Raw genomic sequence first — 26471 nt, 5'->3', positions numbered from 1 at the left:
CAACAGCGTGAATCAGCTGTAAGTACACGTATAGCCCCTTCCTCTATAGTCTCCCTCCCACCATTCTAATTAACTAATGTGGCTGTCTTTTCTTTAACTTTTGAAATCTCAAATCTAAATTACAAAGATTAGAGTCTCAGCAGAAGGATGTATTGTTCTATGAAAATGAAGCACAACCCATCACCAACTTGGAGTGGTCATGGCAAATACAAAATGACAGATTAAGAGTCTGAAGTATCAGAAGTCAATGCCAGGCTTGCTTCATGGTTCAGTGGTTAAGAATCCACCTGCCAATGCAGAAGACATGGGTTCAATCCCTGATCCAGGAAGGTCCCACATGCTGCACAACAACCAACCTATGCTCCCCAACTCCTGAGCCCTTGCTCTGGAGCCCAGGAGACACAACTACTGAAGCCTGTGTGCTATTGAGCCCACGCTCTGCAACCAGAGAAGCCACCACAATGAGAAGCCTGTGCACTACACCTATAAAGTAGTCCCCACTTGGCACAACTAGAGAAAAGCCTGCAGAGAAACGAAGACCCTCACAGCTAAAAATAAATAAAAATAAAATTATATATAAAAAAGTCAATGCCAAAGTTACAAGACGGGGAGTCCCAGGGGTGGCTGGGATATCCAAAGCGAGCACAGACCCTCTGTAACTGTGCAATGGAAACTAATCCAACCTTGTGGTATCTGACCTGGCACCTTCTCAAAGACCCAAGAGCACAGGGGTCACACTTCGCACCAGTTCCGATGTAAAGACCAGTCCAATTTTGGTCTTTACAACCTCAAAGAGATGTAACAAAGTAGAAAAGGGTTCAGAAAAGACCAAAGAACAGTCACATAATTGGCAAATTGAACCTCTGAGGAAAGGTTAAGTGAGTTTGGATTGTTTACGCAGAAAAAGCAAGGCCAAAGGTCTACTTAATACTCGTCTTTAAGAATTTGAAGTTGGCATCTGACCAGATAGTCTACTTCTGCAGAAAAGGAACAAGTTCCCCCAACAGCCTGCCCCGTAAATAAGAGTTAGGATGGAATAAAAAACTGAGATTCAAAACAGCATTAATTTTTTGATTTGGGATTAATTAAGGTTTGCAAAAAGTCCACCACTAAGCGAGGAATTTCTGTTTCTAGTGATCTGAGAAACACAAGCACAATGCCATTCATGAACAGAAGGGGATGGTTTTCAAGTGGTGGCGGAAAATCCGTGAAGGGTCCCATCACTAATATGACTAGATCTGTTTAACCTCAGCAGTCGCTGTGCAAGCTGCTGTTCAGACCAGCATGTACAAGCTGGGGGCTCTGCCAGCCTCTTTCAACCTCAGGCTGGCTGAAGAGAAGCTGAGAGGATCACCGCCAAGAGCCATGTTTTCCACTCACTAGCTGTAACAGTTCTCACTGCATAACCTCCCTAAACTGTGTTAGTCACTCAGTCGTGTCTGACTCTTTGCGACCCCATGGACTGTAGCCTGCCAGGCTCCTCTGTCCATGGGATTCTCCAGGCTAGAATACTGGAGTGGGTAGCCATTCCCTTCTCCAGGGGATCTTCTCGACCCAGGGATTGAACCCAGGACTCCTGCCTTGCAGGCAGATTCATTACTGTCTGAGCCACAAGGGAAGCCCCTCACCATGTAACAGAACACACCAAAACTCAGTGGTCCAGGAAGTCCAATGCAGAGGGCATGGGTTCAATTCCTGGTGGGGGAGCTGAGATCTTGCATGTTTCACAGCCAACAGAACAAAACAAACCCACATAAAACAGAAGCAATGTTGTAACAAATCCAATAAAGACTTTAAATATGGTCGGCATTCAAAAAAAGATCCCAAAAAAGCCCTAGTGACATGAAACTATTTCCTCATGTGGGTCTGGGTGGCTAAACTCCATGCTGTGGACTGGCTCTGCTTCATAAACGGGTGAATGGGAAAAAGTGACTCAGGGAAAAGGACTCCTGATGGTGATGGATGGGCGAAGTACAAAAGAGCAAGCAAGCCCCACTGCCCAAGCACGTTTTAGACCCCTGCTTGCATCCCACCTACTAACATGTCATTGGGTTAACTCAGAGCCAAGAGGGAGGAAAGTATACCATGTCTTCTGTGGGAGGCACAGCAAAGATACATGATCAAGGGTGTGGATACCAAAAGCAGTAAAGGACTGGAGTCAATAATGCTATCTACCTCTTGAGGAGAGGGGAAAGGTCAATTTACACAGGGAGCTTCTGGAAGCCTAGGTACTAAGGTGCTGGTCATAACCAGAGTGGCTCGTGCTCAGGTGTATTCTCGCTTACCTTGGCTGAACTAAGCTTCATTCTTCACACTGGTCACAGAAACGAGCTTCTCCCTTGTTATTGCTTTAGAAGAGGGATGACTAATGGCAAGACCATGAACCAAGGATTATAGGCTAGAGTGGCATCTCTGTTTCCCATCCTCCAAATCTCTCTAACACAGAAATTCATTCACTACCTCCTATATTTTTAATCTGAATCAATGATATTGAACCCAGTCATTCGATTCAGAAACCCGAATTTCATTGTTGATCCTCCTTCTCCTTCAACCCTTCATACAGTTTAACTCCCTGTAATCTACATCTGAAATGACACAATCCCCCACTCTCCCTGCTATCGTCCTCATTGAGAAGTTCATTGTCTCTCACTTGGATAACAGTCACCTTACTTGTTCCACCTGCCACTATCCTTCACCTCTTGGTCCACCTACTACATTGCAGTCTATTTCCTTTGAAAAAACAAAAACCGATGTCAAAACCTGCTTAAACAAAAAGCCAAAGGATAGATTTTTTTTAAAAGGACAAATTCCAACACCTTTATCATGGCATTCGAGGACCTCCAAAACCTTGCTCCCTTTCCCGCTTCATCTCATCTCAAGTCACCTGTACTCTAGTCACACCTGGGGGCCACACAGTCTTTAAACATGCCATTCACAACAATGAATTACTGTATGTTTCTGGCAGTCCCTATGTTTGGAATGCCCTTCTTCTGCCAGACCAAAATTTCTAGCCATCATCATCAAGTATCACTGTCCTTTCAGAATTCAACAGTCTCTTTTCTGTGTTCCCATGGTGCTTTGCTCATCATGTTACTCTAGTGCAGACCTCATATAAACATGCATGTATCGATTACTTACAGAAACCCCAGGGAGAAAAAAGTGCATCAATAATGCCCACACAATGAAGAAACTTTTTTTAGAAAGCACTTAGCTTTCTAAAAGACCTAGGGTGTTCTACAGAACCCCTCACATCAGTACATTTCAGAACTGACAAGGAATCTATGTGGCTGGAACAGACAGTAGTGCAGAGTGGACACTGGAGAATAGTGAGCATCCTACAGTTCAGCACCACACACATTTGTGCAACAGCAAATTGGGAACAACAAAAGGTTGGGTGGCACTGAAATATAGTGACATATAGTGAAGTCTTAAGTGAAGACTAAATGCTTGAACCTTGAGAGCAATGACAGAAGGAGGTCATAATTGTTGATAACAGTATGTCAGCCTTGGAATAAAAAACTAAGCAAATGGTCTCACAGGTGACCAGTTTTGGACCCACCAAAGGAACTGAGCAGACAGATGTAGAAGAACTGGAGAGAAGCTGAGAAGAACTAGACCCTACATGATGGTGACGTCCCTTTGGGCAACATTGTTAGCAAGACTGCTCGTACACTAATTAAATTTTAGTTGGCTCTGCATATTAGTTACAGCTTAGTTATTAAAGTTTAATACTGCATATGTATGTATAATCAACATGCATATATTTATTAGTATCTATTTAGTAAATTACATCAAATCTGCTTTAGCTTGTAGGTCCAACCTGATTAATCTTTTTCACTGATTTTTATTAAGTCCTGGGTAGAAAGCTGTTGCATTTTACCAAAGTTAGAATGGACTCAGCTCTAAATTAGAATAAGAGTCTAATGGTCAGGACTTCTCTGGGGGCCCAGTGGTAAAGAATCTATCTGCCTGCCAATGCAGAAGACTCAGGCTCAATCCCTGATCTGGGAAGATCCGACATGCCGGGGAGCAACTAAGCCCGTGTGCCATACGTATTGAGCCTGTGCTCTGGAGCCAGGAGCTGCAACTATTGAAGCCTGCATGCCCTCGGGCCTGCGCTCCCCAGCAAGAGAAGCCACAGCAATGGGAAGCCCACCCACCATAACCAGGCAGTAGCCCCTGCTCGCCATAACTGGAGAAAAGCCCCACACAGCAAGGACGACCCAGCACAGCCATATGTAAACAAACGTAAAAAAGAATCTCATGGTCAGAACACACAGGACAGATACCTCATTACCGAATGGGGTGGCTGAACAACGTATTTCCTTGTTGGGTGGGCCACAAGTAATGATAGTCCCCCTAATACAGTATCTTAAAGTTCTTTCTAGATCTATTTAGTTATGAGAGCTGCACAACCAGGCATCACATTGTATCCATTGTAGTGCTGAGTCTGGTATGCCACAGGTACTCAGCCAGCGCTAACTGATCTAAATTACACTGGTACCAGAAAGATGCCCACGGATGCACCCTGTCAGAGCTGAAAATGGATGTGCTTCAAGGAGGGTGATGTTGGCTCCTCCTTGGACCAAAGCCTCAGGGAGTTGCTGTGTTGCTATGGCTAGTGAATGGAGTGTGGGCTGGGGAGGGTGCTTGTGGCCAAGAATTCATTACTTTTTCACAACACACCTTAGCACATTTCTAGTCTGTCTGGCTTCTGGGAGGATGAATAATGAAAACGAAACGGTACATGTCCAAATCAGCAATGTCCATGCACAAAGAGTTGAACAGGGTGAAGCAGCCTGGAATATTTATTCTGGTTTCAGATATTTTTTTCTCCCTTCTCATTCTTTAGTTAATCCACCTAGCTGAGCAAAATTGTGTGTCACAAGCATAGAAACAAATCCACGCATTTCTATCCAGCACCAAATACTTTTTGTGTCTTAAAGCATGCTTCCCTGCATAATATATAGTGCTAATACATGGTTTATTTTCTGCCTTATATAATGAGTAATCTCAAAGTCACTATCCTGTTTTTGTAGAGGGCAAGGGGAACTATAAAATGGGGCTAAATTCGCATGGAATTAGCTGAGGAAAAAATTCACTGTATCTGTCATTCCAGCTCAAGCAGGGTTGCTCTGCCCCTCAGTGACCATAAAAAGACTCACTGATAGCAACTCTGTTCATGGCAGTGGCATTTAATGTGGCAATAATAATAATACACCATCAATTACACCAAAACTCCAAACTAAACATTTGCGATATGAGATAATGTCAGGTTGTATCAGTGAGAACATTTGGCCTAATATCACTTGCTTGGACCCAAAGGTCTTTCAGCCAACTTGTTTTAAGATGTGAATGCCATTTTCTGTGGGTGGAAGCACAGAGTTGAGATTTCCTTTTGTGTTTCAGGGGTTTGCTGGAGGAACACTGGCTAGCAAGGCTCCTTGTGGGCCAGAGCACTGTATGTTTTGAAAGGGCTCTAGGGATGTACAAGAAAAGGAAATGCTTGCATTCAGTAATTTTTAAGTAGCTTAAAGTAAATTAAAAACAAATACTACTGTATCTATCAATTCCTACATTTCCCAGAATATCCAGATTTGGAGTGTATAATTCAATTTAAGAAACATTTATTGGCACCCATCATGTCCAAAGGCACTGTGTTAGACATTCACAGTAATACAGAGATAAAATTACCATACAGAAGAGGGAGAGTATGTACGCGAATTACTATAAAATATGGCAAAATGCTAGGGGAAGAGATGAAAAATACTTCGCTAATGGGTTTTGAGTAGAGCGGCAGAATACCAAGTGGAGGGAAGGAGCAAGGATTCAAATAGCCATCGCTCATCTGCTCTTTACAGACATCCATATTTGACATGAATAAATGAATGAATCAGTGATGTATTTTGTCAGATAAGCTACGAGAGATCACTATCGATTTTAATCCACAGGTATGGGGAGACGCAGACATTCAAGAAGGAGAAAAAAAAAATATAGGCAAGACACAGCAGCGAGAAAATTCACTGTGATACTGGGGAAAAATGTGGTTTGGTATGATTGGAAGAGGTTTCACACGGCAGGCGTGGCTACGTACACTGAAGTCATGCTTTGTCAGGACTACAAAGTTGAGATTAAAATCTTTTATTTAATTCAGGGATAGCATTTAAAATCGGCAAATGGTGTGATTTGAATAGGACCGTGGGAAGATGAATGTATTCTTGGAGTGAAGTACTGATACATAGTTTTGGACCAGAGAGATTTGGCCTCCAAAATTAGTCCCACTAGTTATAAACTGAACAATTCTGTGCATGTTACTTAACCTATGTCCCAGATTCCTCATTAGTAAAATGGGGATAAGTCCACCTTGAATGTACAAATCCATGGACCTGAAGAATGCCAACTCCAGAATAAAGCTATCTTAAGCAAGGGAAGGTTGGAAATTGATCTGGGGAAGAAGATACAAAGGGAATTTTCACATCTGCTAAAGCAAATGTGGCCAAAATTTAGCACTGTCCATTGTAGTTGTTGAGAATATTTACATTACTTTGAACTGTTCTAAATGTTTTAAATACTTCATAGGTAAATAAGCGCAACTCACAGCCATGGTTGTTGGATATAACACTTATCAAGCGTGTGACATAGGCCGTGGCACACAGCAAGGGTTCATAAATGAAAGTTATTTATTGTTGTTTTTACAATGTTACGATGAGGTCAGTGGAATAGAAAATATGAATGAAAGAGAACAGAATAGAATCTGTAGAATAAAGTCATGGGACATGGAGGACATCTCTGTATAGCTAAGATGGAAGAAGTGGAACTAGATTTGTCTTCCTACTTAAAATAACTGAGAAAATGGACAAATACATGAAACAAAGTTTTTCAAGGCAGTGGATATCAGACAACAAAGGGCAGTGTTCTCAGAAAGATGGCAAACAAATGAGGTGAACCCTATGATGGCCCCAGTTTATTGCTTGGAGAGCAGTTCCAGGCCTTGCAGCAAGAAAGGAAAAAGAACTCAGGTGGATCCCAATGGTCTTCTTGAGTTGAGGAGACAAAGGGGTAGGTACAGGGAGGTCAAACTCCCAGGGACTTCGAGTTTTCGTGGAAGGAAATACATGAGAAGAGAGGACTCTGGGGTTCTGTAGAGGACATCTTTTGCATATTCAGCTGAATAATGATCGGCGCCTATTCATAAGGAAACTATCCAAGGCTGGGAAAAGAACCATCCAAGAGGATCAGAGGGTACAGTCCATAAGATCTCAGACAGGGCCAGGAAGACTTCACGCTCACACCAGCAAGAGTAGAAAATGTTGTAATTCACAAGGCATAAAGCAGGGTACTCAGCAGGGTTTTACTTCACTAGTTGAGAAAAATTAATCCTGGACTAAGTGCTGCTCTGGTTCTGCCTAACAAAGCTTTATAGCAAGACTCAAAAGGATCAAACTGTTTCCAATTTCCAAGTAACTTAACCATATTCCAGAACAAGCTCACAAATATTTATGGGAATATAAAAATACACAGAACCCAACAAGATAAAACTCACAATAGTTAGAGATTAATCTAACAAAAGATGAATAATACCTGTATACTGAAAACTGCAAAACGCTGCTGTGGTTCATTTAAGCAGACATGATAAATGGAGAGAGATACTTGTGGAGCTGAAGGCTTGGTATTACAATACATCTGTTTTCTCCAAGGTGATCTATAGATTCAATAAATTCCACTCAAAATCCATACAATTTGTATGGAAATTAAGTGGCCCTAGAATAGCCAATTCTTTCCAAATGAAGAACAAACTTTACATTTCCTGGTCTCAAGACTTATCATGAAATTACAATAATCAAGATATGTTATATTGACATCCTTGTAGACAAATTGATCAGTGGTATGAAATAAAGGGTCTAGAAACAAAGAGAGATCCACACATATATGATGAATTGATTTCAACAAAGCAGAGAAAGAGTTTTGTCGGAATTTCCCACAAATGTGGGTGCAGAATAATATACTATCCATATGCAAAAGAAAAAAGGAATTTTGATCTACATCTCAAGCTATACATAAAAATTGACTGAATATAGATCACAGAACTAAAATGTGAGGCCTGTAACCATACCACTTAGGAAGGAAAAACAGGAGAAAATCTTTGCTACCCTGGATTAAGCAACGATTTCTCAGATACAATACCAAAAGCACAATCTATAAAAGAAAAAAAAAATTGGACTTCATCAAACCTATGAACTTCTTTTCAAAAGACACAATGATCAGAATGAAAAGGCAAGTCACAGACTAGAAGGAAATATTTGCAAATCATAAATCTGACAAAGCACTTGTATCCAGGATATATATAAAGCACCCTCAAATGTAATAATAACAGTATATTTCTCTAACAAGTAAATTAACATTTTAGCAAAAGACTAAACACATGCTTCACAAATGAACACAATGGCAAACAATCACAGGAAAAGATCAATATCATTCTAAAATGTGCCAAGTAACCTTTAGTAATAGAAAGCAGATAGCTGCGTGGGCTGGGGAGGGGACAGTTGGGAAGGGGAGCCTGAGACATTTTTTGTTATAGTTCTGTTCACTATCTTGTGTGTTTCATGGATATATACATATGGCCAAATTTATCACATTAGACACTTTAGGTACAGCTTATTGTATGTATGTCAATTGTACTTCTGTGAAAGTATTAGCATAGTTACGGAGACTGGGCTCTAATTAGCAGGAAATGGAAGAAAACAAAGGTAACTCCAAGATAACGTTGAGGATTCAACTCTGGGTGACTCCATAAGAGATGAGAGACTGGGGAAGAAACAGAAGGCTAGAGGATAACAATGGATTCATTTGGGACATGTCGACTTGGAAGAGCCTGATGGGGATGTACAGGTGGAATACATAGGTGGAATCTTGGTTTAGACTTTTTGAGAGTCTTGGGCAACAGGTAAAGAAGGCAGAGATGGTTTTAAAAAGTGATTATTGATTCCTACAAATGGGCAAGATTGCTAAGGGAAAGTGTGTGGAACTTTGAGGAATTTCTACGGCTATGGGGTAGAGGATGAAATAAGAGTAACAGTGACATGGAAGCCATGGTTAGTAAGGGAGGAAATACAGTATTAACTGAGGTCACAAATTCAAGGCCTGAGAGGGATTCAAAGATTAAACAGTCTCTATATCAACCACATCATTAAAGTTGAGGAGGTGGTGGTTTAGTCACTACGTCGTAACTGACTCTTGTGACACCATGGACTATATATAGCCCACCAGGCTCCTCTGTCCATGAGATTTTCCAGGCAAGAATGCTGGAGTGGGTTGCCATTTCCTTCTCCATTTCCAACCCAGGGACTGAACGCAGGTCTCTGGCACTGCAGGCGGATTCTTTACCAACTGAGCCACTAAGTTATTGGCATCTGGGTTCGAGAAACAGAAAAAAAACAAAAACCCTGCTTTGACGTGTTATAGAGACCAGAGTCTGCTTTTGCAGGGTTAATACTGAATGGGTTTAAATAAACAGGCAGGCATAACCTTCATTATTTTTTAAGAATAAAATTTAAAAAAAAAAGAAATTTGTTAGAAGACTAAATCTTAAAGTGTTCTTATCAAAAAGAGTTCATTATGTGAGGAAATGAATGCATTAATTAATCTTATGGTGGTAATCATTCTGCAATATATATGTATTAAATCATCACAATGTATACCTTAAATTTACCCAATGTAATATATCAAAAACAACTCAATAAACTGAGAAAAAATTTAAAAAAAAAAGAATACAAATGACAAGGAGTTTGTGGAGATGCTGGGTTGATGAAAGCATTTTTTCCTAGAGTTTGGATACAGTATGTTTTTAGAGGGGGGGAAAGCAGCAGCAGGAGAAACCGCAGATCTAAACCAAGATAAGAGAGATACCAGAGCGGTTTCTCATATTCCGCTACACTCAGAAGCACTTGGGCGAGTTTTGCAGCCACAGGATGCCTTGGTGAGTCAAATCAGAGTATCTAGGTGGAAAAGGAGGTGTCCCTTTTCCTAACCTCTATCTACGGGACAGGTCTCACCTTAGTCCCTCACTGTTGGTTAGTCCCAGTCCTGTCCTACTCTTTCACGACCTCATGGACTGTACCCTGCCAGGCTCCTCTGTTCATGAGGGTTTCCCAGGCAAGAATACTGGAGTGGGTGGCCGTTTTAGTCCCTTATTCTTTACTATGGATACATTTGGGTCAGGGAACATTTGTTCTTTGTCTCATGATCAATCTTGTAAGTATGGAAGTGAAAGGTCTTATCTGCTGTTAAAGTAATAGCAGGCATCAGCAGATAGGTGTGGGGGAGAGGAGGGACGCGAGGGGTACATTCAACTGCTCTTGAATCTCACTCCTTCTGCAAGGCAAGCCAGTCCCAAAAGAACTAAACTCATTCGGGGTCACTGAGTCATGGGGAGCAAGGGGAGAGAGGAGGGGCCTTCTTCTTCCCTCCAGGGCTGCTGTCTTACCTGCTCTGCGTCCAGGTCACCGCTAGCGACCACACCGCCAACTCAGCTCTTTCCCGCTCCTCCAGGCTCCTCCCGCGCCTCCTGGCTCTCCTCCATGCCGCCCCAGGTCCGGTGGCGCATGCTCACTGCTCCTCCTCCTCAGGCCCACCTGGGCTCGTGTCAGTTACTGCTCCACTCACGTTTCCCCACCCCAACCGCTGAGGTCCCAGGTAGCTCCCATCAGCGATGTTACCTGCAGGTGTCTGGGCTCCAGGGAAGAGGGCCTGGCAGGGCCTCAGAGGGAAGTGGGCGAAACGCAATGGGGCCTGGCTGGGGAATAACTGGGAGCCCAGGTCATCAACCGGCGTCAGGTTCGGGTGTGCTCGCATGTGGGGGAGGGGTAGGTAAGCCCCAAGTGTAGAAAACTGTTGGCATTAATGGTTATTTAGTTGATAGGTCTGTCCAACTCTTCCACAATCCTGTGGACTGTAGCCAGACAGGATCTTCTGTCCATGGGACTTGCCAGGCAAGAATACTGGAGTAGTTGCCATATCCCTTCTCCAGTGGATCCTCCCGACCCAGAGATGTAACCTGCATCTCCTGCATTGCAGGAGGATTCTTTACCACTGAGCCACTAGGGAAACCCCTGGCATTAATTTACAGGTCCTGGAATACCTAACAAAGAGTGAAGGAAAACCTAAAAGCTTTGTTTTTGCTGGAAATGCACTCCTAATTGTATTGTTTATAATCTTCCCCCAATCACCACTTATCTGTTAAGTACAAAATATAATAAAGTTAATTTATCAGAAAAAGGAAAAGAATATCTGGATGATACAAAACCTGAGGGGCTTATATTATCTCAAGGCAGGAAGCAAAAGCGTGGGTAGGAGTGGGTAGGAGTTGTGACGAGGGGAATGGGTGCCTGCTTCCAAATGTTACATGGCCACTCTTGGCTCGGAACCAAAGGCTCTTCTTTGTGTAAGGAGCAGAAGGAGGAGGAAGAGGGAGAGGAGACACTTTTTAGAGCTCTAACCCTGTTGGCTTCCACATGTAATTATTATTTGGGGTCAAAGTCGATGTTAGTGTGGAGAAATATGAGCCCTTCCAAGAGAGTGTGTAATTTTAAAGCATCTCTTTTTGTCCATTCTCTGGATTTTGAAAGTCATCCCAGCCAGTTTCTGCTTCAACCATAACAAGGTTAGAGCCATCAGGGAGGCCCGGCCACCCACCCCACTGCTTGGTCACCCCAAGCAATAATACTGTGCAGTTCAACACTGATCCCTTCTCTCCAGCCTGCAGAGGGGCAGACTGTGTGTCAAAAAGACCTCAGCTACTGTGATTTTTTTTGTATTTTCTTCTGTCAGATCAGTTCAGTTGCTCAGTCGTGTCCGACTCTTTGCGACCCCATGGACTACAGCACACCAGGTCTCCCTGTCCATCACCAACTCCCAGAGTTTACTCAAACCCATGTCCATGGAGTCAGTGATGCCATCCAACCATCTCATCCTCTGTCGTCCCCTTCTCCTCCTGCCCTCAAATCTTTCCCAGCATTGGGGTCTTTTCAAATGAGTCTGTTCTTTGCATCAGGTTGCCAAAGTATTGATGCTTCAGCATCAGTCCTTCCAATGAATATTCAGGACTGATTTCCTTTAGGATGGACTGGTTGGATCTCCTTGCAGTCCAAGGGACTCTCAAGAGTCTTCTCCAACACCACAGTTCAACAGCATCAATTCTTCAGCACTCAGCTTTCTTTACAGTCCAACTCACATCCATACATGACTACTGGAAAAACCATAGCTTTGACTAGACAGAGCTTTGTTGGCAAAGTAATGTCACTGCTTTTTAATATGCTGTCTGTTCTACTTTCTGGTTTTGGTTGGTATTTAAGCTCTTCTAACACTGTGAGCTGGTGTTTTTTATTGTCAACAGGTGACTGCTGCCTTGCTGAGATGCAGAATGGTATGGGGAAGGGACGGTAGGCTTTCACTGAGACAGGCTAGAATTCAAAACTGTGTTCTACCTCTTACAAGCTGTGGGAAAGTGTTTTCATTTCTCCTAGTTCCAGGTTTTTATCTATAAAATTAGAAATACATAATGCCTATTTTTGTATTTATGCATGTATGAAAACTAGAGACTTTCTCTCTATCATCTATCTATCATCTCTTTATCTATCATCAATCATTCCATCTATCCCCTAATAGAGGATTTGAAGCATAGTGACATCGTGGGTACCCAGTAAGTACTAGCTGTTATTATTTTCTTCTTTCATGCTTTTATTTTTTTTTTATTTTTTTATTTAAAGATGCGTTCGCTTCCATTCTTCTAAATGGTACGGTTCAGCCTTGATGCTGAGCTCTCCGCGATACCTGAGATACGAAGAACCAGCTTCTCCAGAAGAGCAATCCTCTCTTCTTCTTTCATGCTTTTAAATTTGCTTAAAATATTTGACATCAGTAGTTCTCAAAATATGCTTCCCAAATCAGAGGTATCACTATCATCTGGGAACACATTAGAAAGGCAAATGATCTTAGACCTACTGGATCTGAAACTCTGGGAGGTGGGGCCCAGTGGTGTGTGACTAACCAAGTTCCCCAGGTGATTCTGATGCACCCTAAAGTATGAGAACCACTGTTCTAGAAGACCAGGCTTGCGAAGGTAAATAGGTGATGAGGGAAGGCTTTTTCTTGTGCTTTGTAATTCTCAGCTGTGTTTTAGACAGCCGAAGTTTCCACCTTATGGACCCAGCAATAGTATACACCATGCTACACAATTCTTTATCGTTAAACCCGGCACTGATGAAGCACTTGCTTTAGGCCGGGTATAGGTTTTAACCAATGGATTTTGATGCCTTTTGTGACTGTCTGTTTCACTTGGATTGCATGTATTTCCAGACTGATTTCCATGCTCTCCGAGAGCAGGGCCTTCCATGACATTCACGTCTGCCATTGTGCCAAATACATTATTGCCACCTGCTCGCTAATCGATAGGGTCTGATGGACTTTTCATCTTTTTGAGAAATGGCAAAGTTCTAAATAATGAAACAATACTTACTCCTTTTGCCTTTCATGGTTTGAAGCATAATAAGAAGTGACACAGTCAGGTCCATGGTGTTTTGTATTGTTTTTTTTTTAACATGTATCCTCTTCATCCTTCTCCTAAATCCTTGTTCTCTCTTTACCTTTGGTCTTGTCCTTGAAAGACGTCCGCTGGTGTAGCATCTTGGCTTCTGGGCTGGTATGCTGGGTTTCTCAACTTCATCCGATTTCAGTTCCGTGCAATAAATAATAGCCATTTAAGCTAGAGTTTTAGCTATGAATAGCTTCTCTCCTCAAAACTTCATCTTATATTTATTGCTTAAAATGATAGATTGAAAGTCATCACCTAGCAACTGGCAAATTTTTCTCTTGTGGTCTAGTTACTTGTAATGATTGACTATTCCAATCGCTCCACTGGCTCGTCCTGGTCAAAAATGGATGTAACGGCTCTATAAATAGAGGTCCATTTACATACTCCTAGGCTTATCAGTGCAACTTACTGAAATGAGTTCATTTGTACAGAATACTCTGACTATCAATTTACTTCTCCCATCTTCAAAAGGAGTAGCCGATTTGAGCCTATCTAGGATTTTATACTTCCAGGACTTTATTAGTTCTGTTATCTCAAACCCCAGATCTCCTGTTGGAGGCTGGCTTTTGTGTCTCATTGAAGAAAGCAACTAAAAACCAAAAGCCAGAAAGAACACAAACTTGTTTCTATCGCTTCATGTTCATTTCTCGTACAGCACTCTGTCACAAAAAATTAATGCTTTGTACTTTAAAAGAGACTTTCATCCCCAGCCCTCAAAGAACCTTATAAATAAGTAAACCTGATTATCTGCATTTACAGGTTGGGAATGATGCACAAAGCTGTTAAAAGTGCATTGTGCATCGTTGCCAAACTGAGGAAGAGGCTCATTTTAATTAAATGCATGTGAAATTGGTTAATTTGGTGTTTTAAAATATTTATGCTAGGTTCCACTATACCTCAACAGACCATGGATATTAACAAAGGGACAATAAGGGTAAGCCCAAATTTCTCTGGTCCTTCCTTCCTTCCTTCTACATAATTCAAGATCTCAGCTTCCTATAAAGCCCCTTGTGTGTATCTGGGGATCCCTAGAGGACATCTCTTCTGTGCTCACAGACCAATGGCCTCTTCTGCTTCTCTGAGCGTCACTTTCCAATCAGGTGCCAGAATGCAGTTCTCCTCTGTGGCCTGCCAGACACCTTCACAGAGTTAACCATCCCTCCTAGTGCCTAAGTTGCACAGGGTCCAGTAACCTCCAGTGATGTGGGAAAGAAGGTCCTCTTCCCTCCGTATCATGTTCTGTTAGGAGGCAGCCCAAGGTGGGGCATCAGAAGCACCAGTGTTTTATAAGTGGTTTTTCTTTTCAAGGGAAACAGAATCACTTCTTACTTTTCCTCATGGAGAATCGGGCTCAGAGATGTGGCCTGATGACAAACATCACATTGGACTCAGAGCCTTCCATCTTTCATGCTCTTGTCTGATGTTGAGGTTCTATAAAAATTTTATATTCAACACTAGAGCCCTGAGGCCTGATTATATCAGGCCAGGTCCCAGAGAATAGGAACTGCTTTTCTCTTGCCCAGGGATCAACCTTGCTGACTGCCCAGCAAGGTGGATATGGAAAGACAGAGCTTGGAATCTAATGCAGAACCTCAGCATCAGACAGGCTGTGACCCTCATGGATCAAGATAGCAGGAGCACTCTACACTCACATGGGAACACAGACAAAAATGTGAACACTGTGTGAGCTACAAACATAACCAATCATCTTAATTAGAGGAGGGGGATGCTATGAGAAAGTGGGGCAAGTCTATGATTGGGTAGCCAAATAAATCTTATTTATAATGATGGAGCCATGGGGTGAGACCTAGCTGTAACTGGTAAGAAGTTTTGTCTCACTTCCCAACAGGATCGACCCACAACCAAGCCTCTCGCTTCTTCAGTGCTTTCCCAGATTATCGACCGCCAGCCCAAATCCTAGAAATAAATCCTCTCTTGCATCCCCTTCTAAGACTCCCAATGTTTTCCAGGGTGTGTGTGCATTCTCGTCCATTACAAACAGCAATAAGCACAATTGATCAATCACAGCCATGTTCCTGGAGTTCTATGATGGAGGGCATTGACACCTAAGTGGACCCAAAGACCCCTTTAGTGTCTGCTTGGCTTTGACCAATGGGAGGAACTGGTAGAAGATGGAGGTTAAGAGGAGAATGAGGTAAAGGTAGTCATTCCCCCAATACCTGCCCCCCGCTTCCCGCCGGGTGTCCTCTCTGTATTCTAGTGACCACATGGTCCTGTCCTGAGACATTGCACCAGTTCTTATTGGTTTCCCTAACGCCACACCTTTGTACATAGCATCTTTATTAAAAGCTCTTCAACTATTCAGTTTGAGAGTGCTGTCAATTTTTTGCCAGGACCAAAGCTTCTTACTGGATTCTTCTCTTTACACTCTGACCCTTTTATCTTACAATGCGTTCTTCCTGAGATACTCCTTTGTTCTGTTATGCACAGACCTCTGGTTCATCTGCTTCACCAGTTTGCCTGGTACGTCCCCAGGATCACGCTCTGACAAGTTATCCTTCTTGCTGCTCCACCTTGCTTAATGAAAAGGTTTAGGAAAGACCTTCTGAAATTACTAAATTTCAAGATCAGCTGACTGGCAGGTCATTCCTTTCCTTTTCTGAATGCTAAGTCAGAAAACTGCACACCAGTTGTGAAAATCAAGTCCCAGAGAAAAGATTATAAAGACATCCATATGTAGAGTAAACCCGTTTTCGTTATTGAAAAGGATATTAAACAAACCCATCCGTGGCTCTGACCATGAATTATCTAAGAGAATGATCAACCTTAATTAACATATTCAAAAATGTTAGGCATCTTCACACTTTTTTGTTTTTCTTTTAAAACCAGTAACAGGTTGACTATAAAGCCCAGAGTACACAGTAGACAAATTTTATTTTGAGGAAACCATTCCATGAGGAAATGTAGATTCTAACACAGTATTGTAAGTTTCAGCATACTATTCATTCTCCTTGTGACTTAGTTTGGCTTTATTATTGTTTTATCAAAAATGATACATTCTTTTTAAATAGGTGATTTTGAAAAGCTTTCCTGCAGATGCAATTGTTTCCAAATTACATGTTGGGGCTACGTTTCTTTGTTCCTATAGGAATACATCTTCACTCCCACCATGTAAGTTAATATGAAAATCAGATTTGCTTGAAGGAAATTGTTTTATAGCCATGCTTCAGGAACATGTGGAGTCCTTCAGTCAGACACAGAGCTGTTAGCAGCAGAATCCTGTGACCCCCAAGGGCTCTTTCAGAGAGACCTAGGGATAGTTCTAGGTGGCTTTTCAAGAGGCAGTATGTTCAGTTGCAACATTTTAATTGCAATTTTAAAAGGATTTCTCTGGTGGTCCAGTGGCTAAGACTCGTGCTTCCAGTGCAGGGGGCCTGGGTTCAGTCCCTGTCAGGGAACTAGATCCCACATGCAACTAGGAGTTAGCATGCCACAACTAGAGATCATTTAGTTGTGATCCACGACATTTCACAACTGAGGCCGTGTGCAGCCAAATAAATAAATAATTATTAAAACCAAAAAAGGATGAAGAAGAAATAAAGGAATTCCTTCCTCCTGTGTGTTACCTCCAGGAACAAGCTTCATTTAAATAAACATATTATCTAGTTAAAGTAAATGTAGGTATTATGGAGAATAAATTTTTGCATGAATTGGAAAAGACCCTGATACTGAGAAAGACTGGGGACAGGAGGAGGAAGGGGTGGCAGAGCATGAGATGGTTGGATGGCATCATCGACTCAATGGACATGAGTTTGAGCAAACTTCAGGAGATGGTGAAGATAGTGAAGACTCCTGGCATGTTGCAGTCCATGGGGCCGCAGAGAGTCGAACACGATTGAGTAACTGAACAACAACAACAAAAGGTCAAATTTAAACTCATGCAATTTTTAATTAAATTTAAAATTAAATTTAAATCCATGTAATTTTTAATGCAATTTTCTTTTCCATTAAAGTAAATGGGGACTTCAAGGAAATTTCAGGTTTTTAGTGGGTTGTTTTGACCACACTCTCATACCCCGAGGGAACATTTAGACTTTTGTGTCTGCTAGTAGGCAGGATCTACAAGTTTTACAGAGGGTGATCAGTTCATCTGAGATTCGGAAATGTACAAGTGACTTACTGTGTGAGGCAAGTTACTTAATGCCTTTAAGCCTCAGTTTTCTCATCTGGGGAAACAAGTATACACTGAGCTTAAATTCTTCTTGTGAAGATTAAATGCTCCACATATGGAAAGAAACATGGAACTTAGCACAGTTCCAGGCCCAATATATCCTACTATACTATTATTATAATTATTGCTGATCTATTAATTTAAAAACTAATATTCCTTATAAAACATGGAGGGGGGCTCAAAGTCATCTTTAAGATGTCATATTCTGTGGGTAAATGTATACTCTGCAAATTCTCTTTCCTAGGAATACATCAGATATTTCCCAAACAATAAGACAGATCAATTTAATTAATGGTAACTTTTGGAGGAGTATGGAAGGCATGCTAGTATAAAAATCAACCCAACCCTCACATTTCTGGTTAATTGGTTAAGACAATTCAATGGGGGAAGTAATCTCTTTTAACAATCGGTTCTGAGACAATGAAACAGCCACACACAAGACAATGATGTTGGGCTCTGACCTTCACACCATACACACAAATGACTCAAAATGGATCACAGACCTAAATGTAGGTGGTAAAAAAGTCTTTGAAGATAACATGGGAGTAAATCTCCATGACCTTAGGTCGGGCAGCAGTATTTAGGGTAGGACAGCTATGTTGTTGTTTAGTCATCAAGTTGTGTTGGACTTTTTGTGACCCTTGAACCTTAGCCTGCAAGGCTCCTCTGTCCATGGGATTTCCCAGGCAAGAATACTGGAGCTGGTTGCCATTTCCTTCCCCAGGAGATCTTCCCAACCCAGGGATCAAACCCCTATCTCCTGCATTGCAGGTGATTCCTTACCATTGAGCCACTGGGGAAGGACCTTAGGTTAGGTAACAGTAGGTAGGATGAGACAGTGATGAAATAATAAATAAATATATATATATGTCTCTGCCTCCTGTTCCTGGCCCAGGGCTTCTAAAACTCTTGAAATTTCCTAAGTGATAAGAGCACTAGAAGTGTCTTTTGTTCTAATGTCTGGTCTTTGACCCTCATTCCTGACCTAGAGCTCCTAAGTCCCTTGGAATTTCCTGGGTAGAAGAAGCATCTTTTGTTCTCATGAGACAGCACTTGGTGAATTTCTGGGTGGGAGTTGGTCACCAAAAGACCAAACCATGATTACAAGCTTGGAGATTTCAGTCCCCACCCCTATCCTCTAGGAAGGTGAGAAGGGGCTGGAAACTGAGTTAGTGATCAATCATGCCTATGTGATGAAACCATCACAAAAATCCCTAAAGTACAGCATCCCCAAAGAAGCACCAGGAGAGCTTCCAGGTGTGTGCACACATTTGTGTGCAGTGAGGGTGACATACCTCAGCTCGAAGAGGACAGAAGCTCCTGTGCTAAGGACTCTCCCAGACCTCGCCCTACATACAGCTTCATCTGTATCTTTTTATCATGACCTTTAATAATAAACCAGCAAATGTAAGATTTTTTTTTCCCCTGAGTTTTACGGGCTTCTGTGGCAAATTAATCAGACCCAAGGAAGGGGTTGGGGGAACCTCCCATTTATAGCCAGTTGGGCAGAAGCATAGGAAACCAGCTGGATTTGAGACAGTCACCTGAAGTGGGGGCAGTCTTGTGGGACTGAGCCCTTAGCTTGTGGGATCCGACCATATCTTCAGGTAGGTCATGTCAGAATTGAGTTGAATTGTAGGATACCCAGCTACTGTTAGAGATGGTTTGGTGTGGGGAAAACCCCACACACATCTGGTGTTAGAAGTGTTGTGAGTGTGGTAGTCGTATTAAAAAAACACAGTGGGAAGAGTGAAGTGAGTTTTTTCCAAGTCAACAATGAAACTATACAAGTAACTATACCAAAATTTAAAACTTCTGTGCTACAAATGATACTATCAAGAAAATTGAAAAGCAACAGACAGAAGGAGAGAAAATATTTGCAAATCATATCTCTGATAAGGCACTTGTATCCAAGATATATAAACAGCACTTACAGCTCAATGAGAAGACAAATAACCAAATTAAAAATGGTCTAAGGACTAGCTGGTTTTAGAAAAGGCAGAGGAACCAGAGATCAAATTGCTAACATCTGCTGGATCATGGAAAAAGCAAGAGAGTTTCAGAAAAACATCTATTTCTGCTTTATTGACTATGCCAAAGCCTTTGACTGGGTGGATCACAATAAACTGTGGACAATTCTGAAAGAGATGGGAATAGCAGACCACCTGACCTGCCTCTTGAGAAACCTATATGCAGGTCAGGAAGCAACAGTTAGAACTGGACATGGAACAACAGACTGGTTCCAAATAGCAAAAGGAGTACGTCAAGGCTGTATATTGTCACCCTGCTTATTTAACTTCTATGCAGAGTACATCATGAGAGACGCTGGGCTGGAAGAAGCACAAGCTGGAATCAAGATTGCCGGGAGAAATATCAATAACCTCAGATATGCAGATGACACCACCCTTATGGCAGAAAGTGAAGAGGAACTCAAAAGCCTCTTGATGAAAGAGGAGAGTGAGAAAGTTGGCTTAAAGCTCAACATTCAGAAAACTAAGATCATGGCATCTGGTCCCATCACTTCATGGGAAATAGATGGGGAAACAGGGCAAACAGTGGAAACAGTGTCAGACTTTATTTTTTGGGGCTCCAAAATCACTGCAGATGGTGATTGCAGCCATGAAATTAAAATATGATTACTCCTTGGAAGGACAGTATATAGCATATAGCATATTGAAAAGCAGAGACATTACTTTGCCAACAAAGGTCCGTCTAGTCAAGGCTATGGTTTTTTCCAGTGGTCATGTATGGATGTGAGAATTGGACTGTGAAGACAGCTGAGTGCCAAAGAATTGATGCTTTTGAACTGTGGTGTTGGAGAGGACTTTTGAGAGTCCCTTGGACTGCAAGGAGATCCAACCAGTCCATTCTAAAGGAGATCAGTCCTGGGTGTTCATTGGAAGGACTGATGCTAAAGCTGAAATTCCAGTACTTTGGTCACCTCATGCAAAGAGTTGACTCATTGGAAAAGACTGTGATGCTGGGAGGGATTGGGGGCAGGAGGAGAAGGGGACGACAGAGGACGAGATGGCTGGATGGCATCACTGACTCAGTGGACGTGAGTTTGGGTGAACTCCGGGAGTTGGTGATGGACAGGGAGGCCAGGTGTGCTGCAATTCATGGGGTCGCAAAGAGTCAGACACGACTGAGTGACTGAATTGAACTGAAGGACTACTATATAGAACAGGGAAGCAGCCTGGATGGGAGGGGAGTTTGGGGGAGAATGGATACATGCATATGTATGGCTGAGTCCCTTCACTGTTCAGCTGAAACTATTGGCTATACCCTAATACAAAATAGTTTTTAAAAAATTAGTCTAAGGATACAAAGAGACATTTCTCCAGATAAGATATACGTATGACAAGCAGGTGAGAAGATGCTCACTAACATTTTTAGTCATTGTGAAAATGCAATTCAAAACCACAGTGAGATACCATTCTGTACCTACTAGGATGATGGTAATGAAAAATTCACACAATAACAAGGGTGGTGACAGCATGGAGAGGCTGCCACTCTCACACATTGCTAATAGGAATGTAAAACCGTTCAGTCACTTTGGAAAACAGTTTGTCAGTGCCTCAAAAAGTTAAACATATAGTTACTATATGACCCAGAAATTTCAGCCCTCGGTATAAACCCAAGAGAAATAGAAATGTATATCCACCCAAAAGCTTGTAGATGAATGTAGATGAATAATGCTGTTGTAGAACAGCATTATTCATACCGTCCAAAGTGGAAAACAAGGAAAATATCCATCAGCTGATGGGTGGATAAACAAAATGTTGTATATTCATACAGTGAAACATTTGGCAATAAAAATGGAGTGCTGATACATGCTATGACCAGTGAACTTTGAGAACATTAAGCTATGTGAACTAAATCAGTTACAAAAGATTACATATTGCATTATTTCATTCATACAAAATGTCCAGGATAGGCAGATTTATAGGAACATAAAGTAGATTCGTGTTTGTAAGGGGCTGGGGGAAGAGGAGCTTTGGAGCGAGAGGAGTGACTACTGAGGGGTGCAGAGCTGTTTTTTGGCGTGATGAAAACGTTTTAAAATTAGGTTGTGGTAAATGGTTGCATAGCCCTGAGAATGTAGTTTAAAACATTGGAACTGTGTGCTTAAAATAGGGGTTATGGTATAGCAATTGCATCTTAGTAAGGCTTTTTAAAAAAGAAAGGGAAAAATTCCCAAACAGATCTTGAATGCGGATTTTCTAGTCAGTTTCTTCAGCGTAGGTTTCTAAAATATAAAATGTATATGTGATCATTGCAGGGGTTTAGCTTAATACTATTGTACAGTCAAATCCACAGGCATGTTTGAACAAATTGGAGACCAAATTGAAAATTTGGATGGGTGTGTAATTATGAGTTGAACCTTGATCAAAAGGCATTCTAGTCTAATTAGAGGTACCATTGGGTTTTTTTTTTTTAATTGGAGGATAGTTGCTTGACAATCTTGTGTTGGTTTCTGCTGTATAACAACTCAAATAGGTTATACCTATATATATATGTTTAATATATATATCCTTCCCTCTAGAGCCTCCCTCCCAATACCCCCATCCCTCTCCTCTAGGTCATCACAGAGCACCAGGCTGTACTCCCTATGTTATACAGCAGTTTCCCACTGGCTATCTGTTTTACACATGGTTATGTCAATGTTATTTTCTCAATTTGTCCCACCCTCTGCTTCTGCTGCTGTGTCCAGAGTCCATTCTCTATGCCTGTGTCTCCATTCCTTCCCTGCAGACAGGTTTATTAGTACCATTTTTCTAGATTCCATATATGTGAATTAATATGTGATATTTGTTTGTCTCTTTCTGACTGACTTCACCATTGGATTTTTGAGTACCAGCTTCTAGGATTAAGCTTCCTATTCCTTACATGAGATAGGAATGACGCATTTCAACCAGCCCCTTTTCCTACTGGACAAGTGATATAGTGTTGACTCATGGTTAAAAGTACAAACTCCTAAGTGAACAACACTGTTCCTTGCAATGCTTAAAAATTTTTTCCCAGGTTTTCTTTCTGTTCAAGTACTGATTGAGGCAGGCCTCTGTGCAGCTTGCAAGGTGTTGGGCATTGTCAGGGTGCAATGTTAGAGCTCTGGAGCCACCCACTGACTGTCTTTACAGAGGTGAAGGTGCACAAGGTCAAGCTGGTGGATGAAAGAACAGAAGTACTTGCTTTAAAGGACCCGGAGGCTTAGCTCAAAATCAGTGCCCCTGCAACCTCCATCTCAAAGACAAAATAAGTTGTCGTACATTACAAGCCTCTATCTTTCAGAGAAGTAATCTGTCTTCTGTGACAGACTATTTTGGGATGTGATTTTGACGAATATATGTATCTGTATACATATAAATATGTAACTCATTTGGCAATTAAAAATGCTGTAATTCTTGGTTAGTAATGATAATATTTTTAGATGGTATGATGCATAGCAAAAAGGGCAAATTGTTTCGAGTCAGGAAAACAGGGTTCAAATCTTAGTTCTGCATAACCTTGGGCAAGTCTTGTGATCCTTCCTGTATTTTGGCCCCCTTGTCTGTTGACAGGCTAATCATTTTACCTGTTTGTAGGATTTACCTGAGGGTTTCAGTGGGGCAATGTTTGCCAAGGTGACTTGATGAAATGGAAAGAGCCCAAGTATAGGATGTATGCTTGCTAAGTCGCTTCAGTCCTGTCTGACTCTTTGCGACCCTATGGACTGTAGCCCACCATGCTCCTCTGTCCATGGGATTCTCCAGGCAAGAATACTGGAATGGGGTGTCATGCCCTCCTCCAGTAGGATTTTTCCAACCCAGGGATCAAACTCGTGCTTCCTATGGCTCCTGCATTGTAGGCAGATTCTTTACCATGAAGCCACCAAGAAGTCCAAGAATAGGATATTCACCTGTATAACCAATGACATTAGGACTCTCAGAAAACTTAATAGTTAAAATAATATTATTTAATATGTAGTGAAATTCAAATTTTCCTCATCTGTGCCCCCACTGCCCCCAATCCATTATAGCTTTTTGTTGTTGTTTGTGTTGGGGGGTGGGGAGAGTGGTTACCTGGGTAATTAAAAAAAGGCTTTCCTACTCAGGTGGCATTTGAGGGAAAAACAGAATGTTGAGAAAGAAATAGCTACATGATGATCTGGTAAGAGAGGATTCTAGGTATGGAAAATAGAAAGGCAGGAGGCTCTTTCAGAAGCCCAGGTGGTAGATATTCTTGCCAGTTTATACGCTCCCATCTGGTGCAAACACACTGCCATACACTTTCCCCCAAACCTCTCTTACCCACTGTTGGTTGGCTGAATTCAAACTTTCATAAATCAGAAAATTTGAAGCCATCACCTGGAAGCACTTCCTGTAATCCTGCAATCTAGTTTTGACCATCCAGTTGTGTTCAGTCAATTCTATGAATCTTTTCTTATTTTTTTATCTTCTCATTTTATAACTATAAGTGGAAGATGAAACAATCCATGTTCTGAAACTAGAGTTAAGATGTATAAGTATCATCAGTGTGATGTAGCTAAGACTTGAATTGATATTAATAATGTCAAATTAATTGTCAATAATGATCAACCTTATTTCAGGCCAAATAACTCCATGTTCCATTGAAAAAGAAAATTTAAGGTCATATACACAATTCTAGAACTATTTCCTGAAAAAGTGAAGGGCAGTTAAGAATGATATACGACATTTTCTTTCTTTTGGATGGGCTTCCCAGGTGGCGGTAACAAAGATTCCACCTGCTGATGCAAGAGACAAAAGAGACGCAGGTTCAGTCCTTGGGTTGAGAAGATCCCCTGGAGAAGGGCATGGCAGCCCACTCCAGTATTCTTGTCTGGAGATTCCCATGGACAGAGAAGCCTGGCGAGCTACAGTCCATATCGTCGCAAAGAGTCGGACACAACTGAAGCGACTTAGCATGCACAGACCATCTCCTAGGGCCTACTGTGTGATTTTCCAAACAGTTGAGATTTTTTTTTTAACACATTTCTCATATTGAATTGGCCAGAATAACTAATGCTAAGTGCCACAGCAGACAACTCCTGAAATCTTGGCTTGTGCATTACAGTTCTATTTCTTGCACATATAAAGCCTGATGCAGGTGGAGCATCTCTTTGTAGCCTCACCATCTGGCATGTGTGGCCTCCCAAGTGGCCTTGGATGCTTGGCAGAGAAGGACAGAAGGAGGCAGTCTGACTGTTCATTGCTATTGCCAGGAGCTCGGGGGAACATCATCACTTCTGTTGACAGTTTGCAAGTGCCAGTCCATCCTATGATGGGCAATAGAGGGCAGTCCTTGGAATAACTGGTCAGAATCAGTGGTGTCTCCACAGATGTTCTGTGTGAAAGCAGGGAATCTCAAGATTGAAGTCTTCAGGGACACCTGATATGATTGGCAACTCTAGTTGGGGTGATGTTTAGAGTAAGAGAAGCGAAGACATCAGAAGCCCTGTCTTTTCTTAGCACTCCCTTCTGGAAAGCTGCCTTTTCTCCTGTCCTTCAGCCTCAGGTTTCCTCCTCTAATTTTGAAGACACTGGGGCTTTCTGGGTGATGCTAGTGGTAAAGAACCCTCCTGCCAGTGCAAGAGATTTAAGAGACATGGATTTGATCCCTGTGTCAGGAAGATGCCCTGGAAGAGGGCATGGCAGCCCACTCCAGTATTCTTATCTAGAGAATCCCATGGACAGAGGAGCATGGTGGGCTACAGTCCCTAGGGCTGCAAAGAGTCGGACATGACTGGAGGCAATTTAGCACACACACCGTATATATACATATATATATATACAACTGATTTTGTGCCCTCCATGAAGGCAATGGCAACCCACTCCAGTATTCTTGCCTGGAGAATCCCAGGGACGGCAGAGCCTGGTAGGCTGCCGACTGTGGGGTCGCACAGAGTCGGACACGACTGAAGCGACTTAGCAGCAGCAGCTAGGTGGCTCAGCAGGTAAAGAATCTACCTGCAATGCAGGAGACATGGGTTTGATCCCTGATCAGGAAGATCCCATGGAGAAGGAAATGGCACCCCACTCCGGTATTCTTGCCTGGGAAATCCCAAGGACAGAGGAGCCTGGTAGGCTACAGTCCATGGGGTCACAAAGAGTCAGACACGACTGAGCGACTAACACTTTCACTTCACTTTTGGCCTCAAGTTTTCTCCTCTACATTTTGAAGACCAACTCCTTACTAGTGTAGGGTCCAGGTGAAAGAGGCCTTCTACCCATAGCTTAAGTCAAGTTTTGGTTTAAGCCATAAGAGGCAAGAGTGGGAGGATATGGTTTACAGTTTGGCTCAAGCAGTTAGGGGTCAGGTAAGAGTTTGGCATCAAAACTGTGGGTACAGATAAGGTAAGAATGGACTTGGATGATGCCTAATGCTCTCAGATTCCTGCTACCGCATAAGACCACATGGCAGCATCTGGACAGCCCAGACCAGCATCTCCCATCACCACCTGCTGTTGTCCGTAAAGAGAAAATCACATGACAAATCACATTAAGAACTAAATTCAGAAACACAATTTGTGGCTGAAAAGCACTGTTGCATTGGAGGTTCAGCCCGGTGCCTGGCAGTCTGAAAGTGTTGTTCTCAGCTGGGCTCAGCTCTGGACAGTTTACAAACTAGACGGTAGCAACTGGCCTCCAAGTCAGCCCCCTTCTCCACGGCTCTTGAGGGGAAGTTGGGTGC

At 42.2% G+C, this 26471-nt stretch overlaps 1 long non-coding RNA gene across 2 annotated transcripts in view; it reads right to left on the bottom strand.

The window, feature by feature from the left end:
- LOC133260596 (uncharacterized) overlaps positions 1-11070 on the bottom strand; it is a 62727-nt gene extending 51657 nt beyond the window's left edge. For both annotated transcript variants that reach the window (XR_009740881.1, XR_009740882.1), the window contains exon 1: positions 10484-11070. This is a non-coding gene — a long non-coding RNA (uncharacterized LOC133260596). The remainder of the gene's footprint in view (positions 1-10483) is intronic.
- Between the last annotated feature and the right edge of the window lie 15401 nt (positions 11071-26471).

This window comes from Bos javanicus, chromosome 14 (genome assembly GCF_032452875.1).
Source record: "Bos javanicus breed banteng chromosome 14, ARS-OSU_banteng_1.0, whole genome shotgun sequence".
Lineage (NCBI taxonomy): Eukaryota > Metazoa > Chordata > Mammalia > Artiodactyla > Bovidae > Bos > Bos javanicus.
The sequence above is the reverse complement of the archived record's forward strand: the minus strand, read 5'-3'. Positions and strand labels throughout refer to the sequence as shown.